Raw genomic sequence first — 15,565 nt, 5'->3', positions numbered from 1 at the left:
AACATACACCACCCTCTCCTTTTCGGTCACATGATGCTTGGGTTGGGTTCTCACAGAGGCTCACACCTCTTTTACCTTTTATGAGGGGTCTTGTCTTATTCCTTTTGTACGTCTTTTACCTTTGCCTTGGGGTCTTAAGGTGACAGGTAATAAAAGAAATACCTCTGATAGCCATAAATTTTCCAACAAGTATATTTACCGATTTTTTGTTCTTATATTATTGAGAAAACTTATTTGTTTATTGACTGAAAGAAGACTTCTAAGTTTCTTGTTCATCAGAAATTAGTTTATGTTATAAGATGTTTTGTTCCTTTTTGTATAATTGGATAAAATATTTCTTTGTTTAATTGATTATAGTTATTCTAGTAGCTGTGTATTTAATAATTTTTTAAGCTTAAACTTTGAAAAATATCCAGCCTTACACCTCGAGACTTACGCCTCATTCAGATATAAGAAAAATGCCTCTTTACGCCTCATGGCTTTGAAAACCTTGTTGTGATACGTTCAAAGGTGAAAAGATCAGGTGCAATATGATTGCACAAATATTTGCAATCATATTGCACCTGATCCGACTCCGTTCAAACTGTGATGCAGTCTATTTGTCTTTTTTATTCATAACTCTTCTACAATTCTAAGACTCATTCGAGGAATGACCTGATCTGCTTCCCTATCATGACCCAAGGTTACGTCATGTTGAATTGAATTGAGGTGCCCGGTGATAGGGATGCAAACTGTTCGGATTCATAACAGCCTAAATACATGGGGGTCTCCGATCCAATCAGATTTGGAACAGCCAAAAATTGTGAAACCTGCATCTTGGATCTGACCCATTTGCACCCCTACCCGGCGAAGCCAGCCTTCTGGACGAATGTGCTGAAGGCAGGCTTGGCCCAGATGGCCAGGCCAAAATGTTGGGCCCAAAACAGACAGTTTCTAACCTAAAAACGATAGTCGGGCAGTGGGTCCATGTTGGTCCCGGTCTATGCTTTGACAACCCTGGCCCATCTCTGGCACGTTCATTGAATAGTCTCAAATAATTAATAAGGTTCAGCATTGTCTGACTGGTCAGGGAGAAATGATAGGCCCAAAGTCTGCCATGAAGGGAACTGTTAGACCCTCAATAATCTGGGTAGCACGCGCGGCATGCGCAGTGCGCGCGCGACATGTGCATGCGTGTGCGGCATACGCGGCGCGGCGCGGCGCGGCATGCGCAGTGTGTGCGCGGCATGCGCGGTGCGTGCGCGGCATGCGCAGCGCGGGCGCGGCATGCGCGGCGCGTGCGTGGCAGGCTTAGCGCGTGTGGCAGGCGTAGCGCGTGGGGCGGATTACGAAGTGGCATGCGGAACAATGCGTGGCATTCGAATGGATGGTGCGTGCGGCAAGGAGGCGCCTGCACTTGCAAAGGGGTGTGACCCAAGTGACTGTTGGTGGCAAAGGGGTGTGAAGACACCTGTGTTTGCAAAAGGGTGCGACCCAAAGGATGCGATGATTGGCATGTCCCTTGAAAGCTATAAATGTGTAATGTCTGGGCATTGCAAGGCATGCAAGTCAGACCAGTGTAATTGTATCTTATGTGAATAATACAAGTGTGGGTATTCATTGTATTCGGCTTGTGTCAAAGAAAGACTTCCGTTGCTGTGAGGCTGAACGAGGTCGGGACGATCTCGTGCCGGCGCAAGGCAAACTTCAAAGGTTGAAGTTTAAGCTTGTGACAAGTGGTATCAGAGCCAGGTTTTGCCTATTATGTCTAATAAGACTGCGGAAAGGATAGGACTCCTGGAGGAGCGACTGGATGCATGGGGCACTCAGTTGAAGCTGTTGGAGACCTGAGTTACTGAATTTGATGTCTGCATGAGATCTTTGGAGGAAAAATTCGAGAAGTCTCCCGGGGAGTCTTCATTTCTCACCATGATTCAGCACGATGTCAAGTCCCTGGGGGATGAGGTAGGCCTTTTAAAACTGGCACTGCTTAGTAATTCGGCTGGCACTGAGACGAGAAAGATCAAGGTGCCAGAACCTAAGGCATTTACGGGTGTGCGTAATGCCAAAGAGTTGGAGAACTTCTTGTGGGATATGGACCATTACTTTAAGAATATTAAGACACCGGACGCTGAGAAGGTTGCTATGACCAGCATGTACCTGACTGAGGATGCTAAACTTTGGTGGCGCACTCGATCCAGGGAAACTGGACGTCCAACCATTGCCTCATGGGAGGACCTTGTTCAGGAAATGAAAGAGCAGTTCCTGCCTAGCAATACTGCATGGGTGGCAAGGAATGCTTTAAGAAACTTGAAGCAGGTTGGTTCTGTTCGGGAATACGTCAAGCAATTCTCTTTGCTCATGCTTGATGTCAAGAATATGTTCGAGGAGGACAAGCTCTTCAACTTCATGTCTGGGCTGCAGGGTTGGGCTCAGACTGAGTTGAGAAGACAAGGAGTGAAAGATCTCCAGGCGGCAGTAGCGGCGGCTGATGCGCTCGTCGACTACAAGTTGGCATCTTCTGGTTCGAATAACCAAGATGTCAAGGGCAAGTCAAAAGGAAATGGCAAAGGTAAGGGCAAGTTTAAAAAGAAGCTTAAAGATGATGCAGGCTTTAAAAAGATCGATAAAGGCGGGAAGAAAGCTTCTGGCTGCTACATCTGTGAAGGGCCTCACTTTGCTCGGGATTGCCCAAAGAAAGAGAAGCTAAATGCTTTGGTGGGTGAGGAAGGACCCACAAAGCAAGTCCGTGTGAATCCTCTCCAACTTCTCAATACGTTGAGAAAGGAGACTGTACGGAATGAGTTAATCTATGTGGAGGCAAAGATTAATGGAAAACCAGTAAAGGCTATGGTCGATACTGAGGCGACCCATAACTTCATTTCTGCAGAAGAAGTGAAGGCGTTCGGCTTGCCGTTGTCTAAGGACGGAAGTCGAGTGAAGGCAGTTAACACCAAAGCATTGCAGGTCGGTGGCATTGCCCATGTCCAACTGCAAGTTGGAGAATGGGTTGGCAGTTGCAGTCTGATGGCAATGCAACTGGACGACTTCCAGGTTATATTGGGGATGAAATTCTTGGCAAAGAATGCGGTCATTGTTATGCCGCATCTAAAGAGCATCCTCATCACAGGGACGGGGGTGCCTTGTTTCGTTCGGGGCTTGGAAGAAAATTCAGTTGAGGGCTTTGTGTCGGCTCTACAACTCAGGGAGGGAATCCGGAAAGGGCTTCCTACCTATGTTGTTACCTTGATAGAAGATGGTGGATCGAATGGTGCGGAACAATCAGGAGAAGTGAACGATATTCTGCGGGACTATGCAGACGTGATGCCGGATGAGTTGCCAAAGAAGCTCCCTCAGAAGCGAGATATTGATCACTCGATTGATCTGGTTCCAGGTGCACTTCCTCCATCTCAGATGCCTTACAAAATGTCTCCTCCGCATTTGGTTGAGTTGCGGCGGCAACTTGATCAGTTGCTAGATTCTGGATTGCTAAGGCCAAGCAAGGCACCGTATGGGGCATCTGTGCTGTTCTAGAAAAAGCAAGATGGATCCCTTCGAATGTGCGTAGATTACCGTGCTCTCAATAAGGTAACCATCAAAAACAAGTATCCAGTGCCTAACGTTGAAGATCTGTTTGATCGCTTGGGGAAGGCACGATACTTTTTAAAGATGGATTTGCGGTCGGGATATTATCAAGTCAGAATAGCCGAGGGTGATGAACAAAAGACTACCTGTGTGACTCGGTATGGGTCTTTTGAGTTTCTTGTAATGCCCTTCGGGCTAACAAATACTCCTACAACTTTTTGCACTCTAATGAACAATGTCTTTCGGGAGTACCTTGACTTGTTTGTAGTAGTGTATCTTGATGATATTGTGGTTTATAGCCAATCTCTTGAGGAGCATAAGATGCACTTGAAAATGGTTCTGACCAAACTGCGGGAGAATGAACTCTATCTCAAGCGGGAGAAATGTGAGTTCGCAAGGAAGGAAATTCACTTCCTTGGGCACATAATCGGAGAAGGCACGATAAAGATGGATCCACGGAAGATTCAGGCCATTACGGACTGGCCAGAACCAAAGAAGGTCTCGGAGCTGCGGTTGTTCCTTGGCCTTACGAACTACTATCGTAAGTTCGTGAAGAGTTACTCTAAGAAGACGGTGGCGCTTACTGAGTTGCTCAGAAAGGACAAGACCTGGGATTGGTCTGCTGAATGCCAGGAGGCATTCACTAAGTTGAAGAGGGTGGTAACATCAGAACCCATCCTTCGTCTGCCGGATTTTGGGAAGAAATTTGAAGTCCATACCGATGCATCAGACTTTGCAATAGGAGGGGTGTTGGTCCAGGAGGGACACCCAGTTGCCTTTAAAAGTCGGAAACTCAATGATACAGAGAGGAGGTACTCTGTTCATGAGAAGGAGATGACGGCGGTGGTACATTGCTTACGAACATGGAGTCACTACTTGTTGGGCTCCAAGTTCATAGTTCGGACAGACAATGTTGCTACAAGTTGCTTTGCGACTCAAAAGAAGTTGACGCCTAAACAGGCTAGGTGGCAAGACTTCTTGGCAGAGTTTGACTTTGAGTTGCAGTATAAGCCAGGGAAGGAAAACTTGGTTGCTGACGCCTTAAGCCGCAAGGAGGAGCCTGAGGTGATTGTTGCTTCAATCACGCAAGTATCTGGAGATATCTTGCAGAGTTTAAAGGAAGAAACTCAAAATGATCCAGTCACTATCTGCTTGTTGAAGCAAGTGGAAGAGGGGGTGACAAGGCGGTTTTGGATAGAGGATGGTGTTCTCTATGCTAAAGGAAGGCGACCCTATGTGCCTAATAGTGGCGGCTTGCGGAAGTTGCTACTAAAGGAGGCACATGATACCCCATGGGCGGGGCATCCGGGACAGGAGCGCACGATGGCACTCCTATCATCCAGTTACTACTGGCCGCGGATGGAAGAAGACACTGACTTATATGTCAGAACTTGTCTTGTATGTCAGCAAGACAAGACGGAGAGGAAAAAAGTTGCTGGGTTGCTGGAGCCCCTACCGACGCCGACCAGACCATGGGAAAGTATATCGATGGACTTCATCTCTGGATTGCCTAAGGTGGAAGGGTTTACATCGATTATGGTCGTGGTGGACAGGTTTTCAAAGTATGCAATATTTATTCCTGCTCCAAAGGAATGTACAGCGGAGATTACTGCACAATTGTTTTTGAAACAGATTGTGAAGTATTGGGGATTGCCGCTGAACATTGTGAGTGATCGTGACGTATAATTCACTGGGAAGTTTTGGACCACCTTGTTCGAGTTGATGGGCTCTACGCTTAACTTCTCGACAAGCAATCATCCACAAACAAATGGTCAGACGGAACACGTTAATGCTTTGTTGGAGGAATATCTCAGGCATTACGTGCTGGCCAACCAACAAAACTGGGTGGATTTGCTGGACATTGCGCAATTCTGCTACAATCTGCAACAGACCTCGACGACAGGTCAGAGTCCCTTTGAGTTGGCAACAGGGAAACAACCCTTCACTCCTCATGAGGTAGTGAAGCAGAAGGACCAAGGTCGCTGTCCTGCGGCATATCGGTTTGTAAGAACGCGGCATGAGAGGATAGAAGAGGCGCAAGATTGTTTGAAAAGAGCCAAGCGGCAGATGAAAAAGTGGGCAGACGAGAAGCGTCGACCACTTGAGTTCCAAGTTGGGGATAGAGTGTGGCTGACTCCCCAGATTTGGAAAAAGATCCTAAGGAAGACAGCACATAAGGAACTCATTCCTCGGTATGACGGACCTTTTAAGGTGACCAAACGGATTGGACGCTCGGCTTATAGGCTGGAACTTCCAGAAAGGATTAAGGTACATCCAGTGTTCAACGTTAGTTTCCTCAAGGAGTACCATGAAGACTTGGAGGAACCCTCGCGGATGGTGCCACGACGTGCTCCACCAAATATACGAACACAGTTTCAGAAGCAAGCTGAGTTCATCATGGACCGAAGGGTGGAGGGCCAAAGCAAGAAGAACTGGAGGACCTACTTCCTTGTCAAATGGAAAGGACTGCCAATAGAGGAAGCAACGTGGGAGAAGGACACTACTCTATGGCAATTTGAGGATTTGATCCAAGCCTTCGTAAAGAAGATGAACCCGACGAGGACGTCGGATTCATCTGGTGGGGAAGGCCTGTTAGACCCTCAATAATCTGGGCAGCACGCGCGGCATGCGCAGTGCGCACGCGGCATGCGCAGTGCGCGCGCAGCATGCGCGTGCGTGTGCGGCATGCGCGGCACGGCGCGGCGCGGCATGCGCAGTGTGTGCGCGGCATGCGCGGCGCGGGTGCGGCATGCGCGGCGCGCGCGTGGCAGGCTTAGCGCGTGTGGCAGGCGTAGCGCGTGGGGCAGATTACGAGGTGGCGTGCGGAACGATGCGTGGCATTCGAATGGATGGTGCGTGCGGCAAGGAGGCACCTGCACTTGCAAAGGGGTGTGACCCAAGTGACTGTTGGTGGCAAAGGGGTGTGAAGACACCTGTGTTTGCAAAAGGGTGCGACCCAAAGGATGCGATGATTGGCATGTCCCTTGAAAGCTATAAATATGTAATGTCTGGGCATTGCAAGGCATGCAAGTCAGACCAGTGTAATTGTATCTTATGTGAATAATACAAGTGTGGGTATTCATTATATTCGGCTTGTGTCAAAGAAAGACTTCCGTTGCTGTGAGGCTGAACGAGGTCGGGACGATCTCGTGTCGGCGCAAGACAAACTTCAAAGGTTGAAGTTTAAGCTTGTGACAGGAACCATCCCATTATACCTGGCAGGCCCGCTTACTCACTTAATCTGGGTAGGTCTGGAGTCTCGGTTATTCTTGAAAATTTACACAGAAAAGGAGAAGGATTTTATTGCGGGCATTGTCTTTTCATAGAACATTATGACCAAAGGTAAGCGCTATTACTCTCAGGGATGTCAATGGTTCGGATTCAAGTTAGATATCTGGTCGAATTCGAATCCATCTCTTCGGATTCAGTAGAAGTGTAGAACAAGAAGCGTTCAACAAATAATTGGATTAGGACTCCGCTTAGACTATTACATGTAAGTGTTATATCCGTTTAAATATTTAAGATAGTTGAATCCAAGTTGGGTATTAGTTTCTCCATTCAAGTTCTAGTTCAAATTAGTCCAGTTTGAGGTCCTAGACCAACCTGCTGATCCAGATCATGATAGCAGCAGACTGTCATTTTAGGTAAGCCACCCCTTCAGCCAAGAGGCATGTGGTTACTAATCATATTTTGATACCACCAACAGATTGATCGATTTCAATTCATCGTAAATTTGAGGTTTCCTTCCTCATTGGGCTTTCCATACACTTCTTACACAAAAGATACATCATGACTTTGGCTTTAACGGCATGATGTTGTCATTGACTCGTCATATCATGGTCTGAAAAGGTGTGCAATATCGTTTTTTTTTCTTTTTTTTGAGAGCATAATATTCAAACTAAAACGGAAGAGCTAAAAAAAAAAAAAAACTTGGTTTGGTAGATCTCTTCAAAGGCATAAAAAAATAAAAAAGAATGTTGCGAAAACATCACGTGATTATATCTTTGTGAGCATGCTTGGGCCATTCATCCCCATTTATTACATTCACATAAGTAGTGGATTTTGACTGGATGAGGGGACAAATTGCTCCCATTAGATTCTTTCAGTTATTTAGTTGATGGTTTTTTATAAGCATGCCTAATAATTTCAGCTCAGGTACATGAACAAGCCAAAATATATGTTGTTTTAACGTATGTAAGGTTCCAAATATGCTCCAAGTTCAAACACTAATCCCGCTAATGTCAACCAGTGTTGAGAGCAGCAATAACTAATGGATGAAAAACATTCGTTATGCGATGTTTATTCATCTTGGAATGGATGTAAGGGTCCAATAAAATTGAAGCCTTCACTAATTTCAAGAATCAATGTACCAAATGTTTAAAAATTTCCAAATATTGCTTGAATTTGTCCACATGTTTTACTAGTTGCCTGTTAAATTTTGTTAGCGAAGAAGCTTTCACGTTCGTAGTTGTCATTTCTAATCTATAACTTTGTAAAGCTGTAGTCCTTCCAGATTCCTCCCTTCCCCACTTATCAGTGTGCCATCTTTTTTTGTACTTGTAAAGGTCGACGAGTTGTTTTTATGTGAATCCAGTATCAGGTGCAATCACATTGCACAAAAGCGGCGTGCTGCTGGAGGGAAGATCAGGTGCAATGCATTGCACATTTTTGTTGTGCTGCTGTACCTGATCACCCTGCATATGCTGTTGGGCACTACAGCTGACAGGCTGTATCCTAAACATGGAGGGTGATCAGCTGCAGTAACATACTAAAAGTGTGCAATCACATTGCACCTGATCCTCTGAAGAGGCTTAAAATATATATTAACTTCATCCTTTCCCTTCTGAGTCACTTTCCTACGAAAACTATCCTCTGAAAGTGGTTCCTAGGATAAAATCTTTTTATTTTAGAAATCATCAATGCCAAAGAATTTCCCGCTGCCACCAAAACGTATGAATCTCTATTTGGATACACAAACGTACCTTCAACTGAGACCCATGGAAATGTGTGTAAAGGCCAACAAATGGAGCATCTTGCTTGAACTAACGTCGCTTATTGGACCATTGTTTCGGAGTTCATAAATAGGCTTCCCCTCATGGAAAATTCCTCGTCCATGTCATTCTGTGTGAAAAAGTCACCATTTTAATGCATTGTAGTTTCTGTTAAGAAGTTTTTCCATTTAGGAACGTTTGGAAAGTGAGAAAGAAAAAAAAAATCTATATGAATTATCAAAAATAAAAAACTTTTTGTGTTTATTTAAAAAAAAAAGAACACTTGCCATTCTACAGAACTGATTAATTTCTCCAGCTAAAGAGGTGGAAACATGATGATGGTGAAAGTTTTCACGCTTGATTCTCATACAGATGTTCAACTTTACTTTGATGCGTAGCTGGGTCTCAAATTAGGTTTAGTGGGCTTAGCTGAGCTCAGTTTGCTTAAGGGGTTAGGTCAACGTCAAATTTGGGTAATAGGGGTAGGTCGATTCTGACATGTTTAAGTAGAAAATTCACTATGCTCAAACAGCGTGACAAAAAAAAAAAAAATTTAGGAGAAAATTTTGGACACCTTATACTAGGTTGAGTTAAAATTTCAAGGTAAGAAGCTTAGTATTTTGCGAGTACTTGTTGGGGAAAGTGGTAGGTCAAATTAGAGTTTTTACATGCTAGATTGGGTTTGATCAAAACAGACCCGATTTGAAAAAATCATATTTTCCCACAGGAACCTTAATAAGTTGAGATTTTTGAAAGGTTTAAAGTAGATATCTTAAGGTGTGTTGAGACCAAAATTCGGACTCAAACTCTTTATAAATTGAGCTGGGTGATTTTTTCAATTCTAGCAAAAAACATAATTTATCAGATTTTTTGGTTTTGGGCTTCTAAGCCTGATTTAAGGGTTAAAGGCAAGGTCTAGGACAACTTATTGAGGTTGGGCTGAATAGGCTAGGGTATGCTATAGGCTTGGTTCATCTTGGGAAGGTCAGAGTTTGATGGGTTGGGCTTGAGAGGGTAGAGACTGCCGTAGTATTGATGTGGATTGCACAGGTTCAGGTGGGCCTTGACTTAACTTTGGTCCACTAAAAAGGAACAAACTTATTAGGGGATCAGCTCGCCTACTAAAGAATGGATGAACCCTTAGAGAGAGAGATGAGCCTAAGAGGTAGGCACTCGCAAGAGAGAGAAATAGAGAGACTCCAGCTAGAGAGAAAGTAAGAGTAAGACGAATTGAGAAAGTGATGAAGTTCTTTCATTCATCATTCATCTTATATCAATACAAAAATTGAGACATATATATAGGGCAATGTGAGTTTCTCAAAATCTAAAACTAAGTAAAACCTTTAAACCCATAAGTTATTCTTAGGTAAAGTTATTTGGACCAAAACTAAAAAATAGAGTCAAACACGATAAAAATAGGTCCCGGACTTGAACTACTATTCTCCACTTTTAGAGAGAGTTCACGGACCTTCACACTGACTTCCATGACCTATTCAATGCGGTCGGCCACACTTGATCTTCTTTGACTATTTCAGGAGGGATGCCCCACTTGAGTCAACTTCTTCAAAAATAGGAAGGGGCGTCTTTGGCTTGGACCCCACTTGGTCTTTCATGCTGGACTGATGAGGTTGTGCCCGAGAGATGGGTCATATGAATTGAAATACTTGGATATTGGATCCTGAGTCCTGATTCGGAATATTTGGCTCTTGGATCTACACGAAGATACTGGGCCTTTGAATTTCGATTGTGCTCTTTCACAGCTTGGTCTGCGAGTCCGCAAGAAATGGGTCTGCATCAAACTTTTTCATATATATATTTTCCACTTCCCAATGATGATAGAGGATCAAGTTCAATATAATTGCACATTTTAATGTGCTGCCACCACCTAATCACCCTCCGTCATTCCTTGAGCCCCACAGGTGACGGTTGTATATCAGAGTAGTTGGTTTAGTCCATGTTGAATTCATGCATAGCTAAAGCTAGCAGCTCTATCTTAACATAAGCGAATAGAGGACATTATTCAACGGGAGCGAATCTTTCCAGCTTCACACAACGAAAATACGGGAAGAAAAGAAAAGAAAAGAAAAGAAACTCTTAGTTTCCTTCTCCAGTTGTTCTACATTGCAAGGGTAGTAGGGGTTATTTATGACATTAATGAAGGTAATGTGAGTTTAGTTGTTTCCTGATGATTGAGACGTGCTATGTCCCTGAGTACCTAAAGGATGCCAGTAATTATCTAGTTGACTCAGCACTCCAAGTTGTCATAGCCCAACAAAATATTTGAGAGGGAGAGAGATAGCAGCAGCAATGATTTGAATGCAGCTATCGTGGATTGTATTTAGATGCAGTGAAAAGAGAGCACGTGGCTGTCTAGTTGATTCCAACTTCTTGTCTAACTCAAAAAAAATATCCCAAGAAGTTGAGATATATGTAGAGAGAGAACAAGTTTGAAATATTACAAAAACGTTAGGTCAACTAATGTTATGATAACCATTAACAAGTGAGGAAAGACATGTTGGCATCTCCATCAAATTCAGATTGTCATCATCGCTAAAGCCGTGCAATGGCAGGCGAGCAAATATTCTCCAATAATTTGTCAATTATGGGGATAAAAATCTTTTTTTTTCTGAAAAAATGTAGAAAACTTGGGTGCATTTGGATGCGCAGGAAAGTAGGAGACTGAGAATTCTCATTCCCACATGCCACTGCCATATCAGTAATTTCATGTTTGGGTTTCCAGTGGCAAATGGATTGAGAATTCCCAATGTCTGTTTTAAATTCTTGCCTACCCTAATGGGAAATGTGTCAAAAATTTTGAGAGGAAATCTCTCTCTCTCTCTCTCTCTCTCTCTATATATATATATATATATAATATGTTATGACGATGATTGCAATGTCACGATTCACGAACTGGGCATGGATGAACACACATGAAACAAGACTTATGTGGTTCGGCTTTACACGCCTACGTCCACGGGAGGAAGGAGGTTATTTCTATTTATATTGATAATAGATACTGGAATACAAGCCAATATAAATGGACTGTTGTTTTTCTTGAGATAAACCAAGATACGAGTCAGAGTCAGCATAACAACATGATAATGATGGATACTGCTAACAACCTTCATATGATCCTCCATACGATATGATGATCGATGCTAATCAACATTCCCCCTCAAGTTGGGATCTGATTTCGATTAATCCCAACTTGGAACTTATGTCAGTGAACCAGTCTTTGCTTAGAGCCTTGGTGAACACGTCAGTTGGTTGTTGATTGCTTCTCACATGACTGGTTCAGATCGTCTTTGATTGAATTTTCTCTCTGATGAAGTGACAATCCACTTCTATGTGTTTGGTGCGCTCATGAAAGACTGGATTGACATCTATATAAAGCATGACTTGATTATCACACTTAAAATCCATAGGTTAGCTTGTCGTGAAGCCCGTGTCTTCTAAAATGGATTTTATCTAAATTAGTTCACATGTTGCAGCTATCATTGATTTGTATTCAGCCTCGATGCTTGATCTGGCAACTACCGCTTATTTTTTACTCTTCCATGTGATTAGGTTGCCTCCAATGAAGCAGCAATATCAAAAGGTTGATATCATATCGTTTGGGTAGCTTGCCCAATCTGCGTCAGCAAATCCTGTGATGGATAAATTGTTGCTTCTTCTTAATAGAATGCCTATTCCTAGAGTTCTCTTGAGATACCTTAATATCCTGTATGATGCCTCTATGTGTTGCTTCTTTGGTGAGTGCATGAACTAGCTTAGTGAATTGATCGATTAAGCAATGTTGGGGCATGTGACTGTTAGATAGATTAAGCGGTCTATTAGCCTTTGAAAGTTGCATGTGTCCTTGATTATTTCTCCTTCATCTTTCATCAGTTTGAGATTGATTTTCATGGGAGTGTCGACTGGCTTGGCTCTAAGAGTACATGTTTCCTTCAACAAATCCAAAGTGTATTTTCTTTTACAAATGAAAATTCCCTTCTTCGAGTGCGCCACTTCTATGCCAAGAAAATATTTGAGTTGCCCTAGATCTTTGATTTCAAACTTTTTGTTCAAGGTAGCCTTAGTTTTATTGATTAATCAATTGTTGTTACCAATGACAATTATGTCATCTACGTAGACCAACACTATGGTAGTCTCAATATCTTTGGATGATACAAATAAAGAGTTATCTGCTGTACTTCTTTTAAAGCCAATGCTGGTAAGGTCCTCCTTGAGTTTGGGATACGAGGCTCTTGAGGATTGTTTAAGGCCATAGAGAGCCTTATTGAGTTTGCACACTTGATTTTTTTAAAGCTTGTCTTCTAAGCCTGGGGGGATATCCATAACTATTTTTTCTTCGAGACTTTATGGAGAAAAGCATTTTTCACATCCAACTGGTATAGAGGCCAATTTTTTACAGCGGCAACAGATAAAAAGATGCTAATGGTGTTCATTTTTGCCACTGGAGCAAAAGTCTCGTTGTAATCGACCCTCTCTACTTGCGTGTATCCATTGGCCACCAGTCTGGCCTTGTATCGTTCAATAATGTTGTCATTTTTATACTTGATGTAATAGGTCCATCGACATCCCACTGACTTCTTCCCAGTTGGAAGAGGGACGATATTCTAAGTTGTATTTTTTCTTAGAGCCTCCAACTCTTCTTTCATGGCTTTTCTCCATTCCGGTTTGGAGTTTGCTTCGCTAAAGGAGTTGGGTTCTGATGTTTCATAAATTTTTGCCAGATAGGCTCGGTAGCTCTTGGATAGCCCTTCAACCTTTAAGTATTGATCTATTGAGTGTGGCACTTGAGATGATGCATACATGGTGTAAAAATCTTTGAACTTTGAAGGGAGTTTAATAACCATGGTTACATCTCTCGATGTATAGAATTTGTGATTTATTGGGTCATAGCACTTATACCCTTTTTTAACTGCAGAATATCCCCAAAAAATGCACTTTGCGACTCTTTTTCAAAACTTATTTCTTGTGTGCTCTTGTAGGTATACAAAGCATGTGCAACCAAAAACTCTCAAATGGTTTAAAACAATTTTTATGTTTAGTACTACTTCGAGAGGACTTTTGAAATTCAACTTCATACTTGGGACTCTATTTATCAAATAACAAGTGCATGATATGGCTTCAGCCCCAAAATTTGTTGAGAACATTTATCTCAAACATGATGGCTCTTACAATATTCAAGATGTGGCAATTCTTTCTCTCACATACTCTATTTTGTTGTGGAGTACCAGCACGTGTTCTGGGGCAAAATCCCTTTTTCGTTTAAGTATTCTTCAAAAATCGAGTTGATGAATTCTCCTCCGTTGTCAAACCTGAATTTTTTGATCTTATAATTGTATTGAGTCAAAATCATCTGATAGAAGTTTTTGAAGGCGTTTAACACTTCATTTTTCCTTTTAAGAAAATAGATCCAACTAGCTCACGACTTATCATCAATAAACAACACGAAATACTTGAAGTCGGTTGAAGATTCAACAGGGGCTGGTCCCCACACATCAGCATGAACAAGTTTGAAGCATTACTCGCTTCTAATTTCAGAGGAATTAAAAGATAGTCTAGTCATTTTGGCAAAACTCGCACGCTTCGGAGGAATCAGAACAAACTTTGCAAAAAAGGAAATAAAAAACCTATGACTTTGTTTGATGGGTGGCTGAGTCTTTCGTGCCACAATCTATGATTTTTTGGATTACTGGCAGCAGTGCATGCCATTGCAGGGTTCTCCATCATGTATAAGCCATCGATCAAGAAGCCTTTACCAATCATCTTCTTGATCTTGTTGTCCTGAATCACAACCTCATGGAAAGAGAATGTTATATTGTAGTCATGATTCTCAGTTAATTTACATACCTATAGTAGGTTAGCAACAATTTTAGGCATATATAAGATATTGACCTGTTCATTATGATGCAACATAGCTATCTTGCTGATACCTTCAATTGGCACATGAGTGTCATTGGCAATGCATATTGGTGATCTCTCACATTTCTGGATGTCTAGCAGTCTGCTAGAGTCACCGATCATGTGATCGGTGGTACCACTGTCCGAGATCCACTTAAAGTTTTGACTACTGAAAATAAGAGCATGGGTATGAGTTTTACCTGAATTATTGGAATCACGAGAAATAGCAAGGTGTGATTTGGAGAACTGTTGGAAAAGTTTAGCGAACTCTTCCATGGTGTTGTCATTTCGAGCATTAGGCTTCCTTGGCTTGCCATTAAGATCCCATCACCTTTTACGGGTGTGACCAACCTTTCTGCAATATGTGCATCAGAGTTTGGGTTTTTCCTTCGGTCGTTCGAGATCAACTTGTTCGGATGCCTTCTGTTCCTTTACAACTTTGGCTTTGAAGGCGAGTTTCTCATGTTGTTGCTCGGTTTGAGAAGCCTCGAAAGACATGACTTCGCGTCATGTCTCTTCTTGTTGGATCATGGCACACGCTCTGTTGAAGGATGGAAGAGGGGAGGACATGATAATTTGTCCCTTCAGGGTGTCAAATTCAGGGCCAAGTTCGACTAGGAGTTTAAGAACTTGGTCTTCTTTAGGACGATTTTTTATGACGTCTGTACCTCAAGTTACTGGGTGATATTGCGAGAGATCCTCCCACATGCCCTTTAAATTGCTCATGTAAACATTGAATGGCTTGTCTCCTTTGGTGAGATTAGCAATGTCCTTTTGAAGTTGATAAATGTGGGCAAGGTTATTTATCTTGTTGTATACCTTGCTTAATGAATCCCATAGCTCTTTTGCGGTTTCAAGGAATAAGAAGCCTTCTGCTATGCTTGGCTCCATGGAATTGAGAAGCCATGACATAACCAGATGGTTGTTAGATTCTCAGTCATTGTAGTAAGGATCAGAATTGTTGGGAGCCTTTATCTTCCCGTTAATATAATTGAGACGAGATCTGCCACTTAAGAATATGATGGCGTCTTTAGACCAGCTCAGATAGTTCGATCCATTTAGCAGTGTGGTAGTGATCTTCAAGGACGATTTTTGCTAGA

The sequence above is a fragment of the Nuphar pumila genome, chromosome 6 (assembly GCF_984573655.1).
Source record: "Nuphar pumila chromosome 6, dmNupPumi1.hap1.1, whole genome shotgun sequence".
NCBI classification, from domain to species: Eukaryota; Viridiplantae; Streptophyta; class Magnoliopsida; order Nymphaeales; family Nymphaeaceae; genus Nuphar; species Nuphar pumila.
Note: the sequence above shows the minus strand (reverse complement) of the source record.